Raw genomic sequence first — 3,863 nt, 5'->3', positions numbered from 1 at the left:
TCCCTTCGAAAAAATGAAAACATAACTTAACAATGATGTATATTTTTAACATTACTTACGCAACATTCAGTGTTCATTATATTTGGGCCACTGTCAAACTTACTGCATTGTTTCATAGTTTGTTACTGAAAGAGAGTCAAGAATGCTGTATTGCTAGCTAGCTGTAAGATAACCAAAGCTAGCCTTAGCTTAAGACAGACCAAATTCACCAAAGGGTTTTTCCCTAGCCGCTCTCTGTAACTGAATAAACAGACATCTTGGTAATTCACTTTCTTATTACACATACGCAGAAAAATCCAACCCAAACTCCTGCTAAAGCTAACTAGCAGAGTAATAGTAGCCTATGTTCAGTTAAACTGAAATGAAAAAAGCTACAAAAACAAATTGTGTTAGCATATAGGACAGGTCAAAAAGTTGTTTTTATTAAAGTAGCCAACTGAACCTTTAAATAAGTGTTTGCTACATATAAGCATTGTGCACAGTAATTTAAAAAAAAGTCTTTCAGGAGCATAAATAATGTAATATAATATGAATTAACAAACAAAATGGTCAATGTCAGTGCAGCCAAATCAGCCTATAAATGTATATCTTTCCGCATTTTTAATGTTGTGATTCTGTAGCTTCATAGATTGTGGTTAACTTTATATATTGTATGTAGATATTCAGAATATCTAAGGCCAAGCACTGTATAATTGATGTTAGATAATTAAATTTGCATGACTAGGACATGTTCCAGCATCTATTGTGGGCAATTGTTGGTTTAGTAGTCATGAATAATTAATCATAATTAAGCTGTTTGTACAGCACAGTGTTATTTTTCACTTTGTCATAGCTTGTTTTTCAAATCAGTGAAGATGAGGTTGACACACGGTTTCTTCTGTTGTTTTGACTTGGTCATATTTTTAACAGAGGTCGTGATGAGTAGTAAAAAAGAAAAAACTTGCAATAATCACATGATCAGCTCTTGGGACTGTGGTGTCCCAGATATCCCAGTTGTTTCTATTTTAAAAGGCTGGTAGGTCATACGCCTCTGTCAAGGCACTTTTAAGTCATGTACAGAGGAAAATATAAGTTTATTTCTTCCGGGGTATTTAAGACTCCACTGAAATGTAACAACAAGGAAGTCAAAATTCTGCATGAAACTACAAATTAGACATTAGGCTTACAAGATACAGCATGTGGATTAGTGAGCTTTAGGGGGTGTTCACACCTCAGCTGTTTGGTCCGCTTGAAACAAACTGTGGTACATTTCGTCAGATAGTTCGTTGGGTTTTCGCTGGTGTGAATGCTCAAATGAACTCTGGTGTCGACTAAAGAATTGAATTCTGGTCGGCTAAAAAACATGGGTCCCTGTTCTCGTCCAAGTGCACCAGAGATCAGTTCGATGCAGGTGAGAATGCATACCAAAAAGGAGGGAATGAACCAAAACACAAAGCATTCTGGGTTGAATTTAGGTGGAAATCAGGCAAGGTAGTAGCAGGCTTGAAAAATGTCTTGTAGACAGATGTGGTCTAATGATGAAGTGAAGGCCCTTATCAAAATATCATCAGACAATGCGACAGAATGGTGGCTCATGGAGTCAATCACACAACAGATCAATGCCACATAAAAGTGAAAAAACTCATTACAATGCGATTTGCTTAGAAAACTGGCAGTTCTTTCCCTCACATGTTCTGTCCAATAGACGAAACCAAATAAAAAATGCAACTTCACCACTGAATCATGTCCACCAGATTTTAAATGTGAAAGCGACCTTAAACCTGATTTCCACCGGGCGCGGAATGGGCCGCGGTCCCCATTGCTGATCGCTGCCACTCTAATCAATGAGACCATTTACACCGGTCGGCCGCGTATCGTCTCAGCAGCGTCCCAGCCACGGCTTTCCGCTCTGCAGCGTGATCATTCCATAGCACTTCTATTTTGCTTAACCATGTTTAGCTCAACAGAGCAGATTGCACCAGACAGGAAATGTGACACAGAATCAACGTATTACACTGGAGGCACCAGATCAGCAATCAGTCAATCAAAGGGTCTCAGAGGGTCGGAGACATGGACAACAAGAGTCTGATTGTTGAAGTGGAACAGCATACAATCATTTATGACATAACACATAAAAAGATAGATGATCAGATCAACAGATCTTCCACGATGGAGAAGCAAAGTAAGCTGTTTGTTGTTGTTGTTTACTTTATACACACAGTTTATCATGGGATCATGTGGTCTCCCATATGTTCAGGATTGTAGCGTGATCTCTTTATCTCGTGTGTATATGGCTGGCTCGCTGCCCTGCCTTTACGTGCCCATTACGCGGCCAGTGGGAATTGACGCCAGGCAGAGGACGGAGCAAAACCGTGGTGGAGCCATTCTGTGGTCGTTCCACACCCGGCTGAAATCCCCAGTAAGAAGTGGTAGTATGCATCCTTATGATAAGCTACGCTAATTTTCTGATTGTTGTTGCTTCCCTTTAAGCATACGTAAAGTAGTGTGGTGCCATTATCTCAGGAAGAAACCAGATAAATGTACTTTTTTAAATGTCAAACTATTCCTTGAACATGATCTTGGGTCTTCCATTGTCTCCCAAAGCATTAGGGAATGTGTTTCCTCTATACCTGCTTGCTTATGAAATGATGAATCTAATCGAAACCTCCACCAAAATACATGAGAGACCACTGTATTAAGTACAACTGTTTAACTGCTCGTTAACACAAATATATAATCAGCCAATCACATGGTAGCAACTCAATGCATTTAGACATGTAGGCGTGGTCAAGACAACTTGCTTCCTGAAGTTGGAACCGAGCATCAGTCCCACCTACAGAGTGTGAACACGTGCTCAAGCAACAGGACGTTGACTACAGATCACTTAACACCCACTGGTGTCCTTAATAAAATGGATTTTAGGAAAAATCTACATTAGACCTTTAAAACTAATGAAAAAAGTAACAAATTGTGCATGTGATGCTGTGAGTCGCCTTCACTTTTCTGTTTGAATAAATAATATAATAATGATTCAGCTGTTGTCAAAGAACACATAAATATGCAATAGTTCAGTGAGAACTAAGAATGTCCATCAAGGTTTAACAGAAAGTGACTTCATAAATTGACTCAGTGATTGAATTGTCAGTGTATATGCTTTGTTTCCACATACTGTGTGGAAACACAATGTGAGTATTCAGGCTATTGCAACACCCAATGGACTGGATTTTCTACTAAAGATGAGAGAAACTGCGAAATGTGATGAAACAGCTGTCAGACTGTTTTGCACTCAAGAGGCCTCACATCACTACAGTATGTACTGTATAGAACTACAGTATGGTACACAACCTGACACCTTTTGATGCTTTACAGTATATTGCATGCATGTAAGAGAGTACATGTAGTGCAGACATCTCAACAAAAGACATTTCAGATTAATTATAAAAGACAACGCATTAGTGAGTAGTATATTGCCAGTTGTGGGGTATTAATGACAAATGATTGGGACAAATCATTCGGGTTTCAGGTTAACTGTGGGCTAATTGGCAATATTATTATATTGTAACAGCCTGAGTTGATAGAACTGTGCATGACTATCTCTGTCTTCACATTACAAACACATACATTTGGGAATACATTTGGGGCCCACTCCCGAACATAGATGTTCCAGATCAAGTAATCAAGTTTGCCAGCATTCTATGCATGGTGGTGGAAAGTGCTGTATTATAACAGATAGAATTCCATGCAAGTGGGCAGTACTTTGCCAAATGTCCATTTTAAGATGCCAAGATGCTGTCTTAGCTTGTGTTGGTTTGAACAATAGTTCAGGTCAGGAATGCACACATCACTCATCATTTGAAACCAACAGCTGTTAGCTGTCTCTCACA

Source organism: Centropristis striata, chromosome 3 (assembly GCF_030273125.1).
Source record: "Centropristis striata isolate RG_2023a ecotype Rhode Island chromosome 3, C.striata_1.0, whole genome shotgun sequence".
In the NCBI taxonomy this organism is placed as follows: Eukaryota; Metazoa; Chordata; class Actinopteri; order Perciformes; family Serranidae; genus Centropristis; species Centropristis striata.
This window is presented reverse-complemented; position numbering follows the sequence as displayed.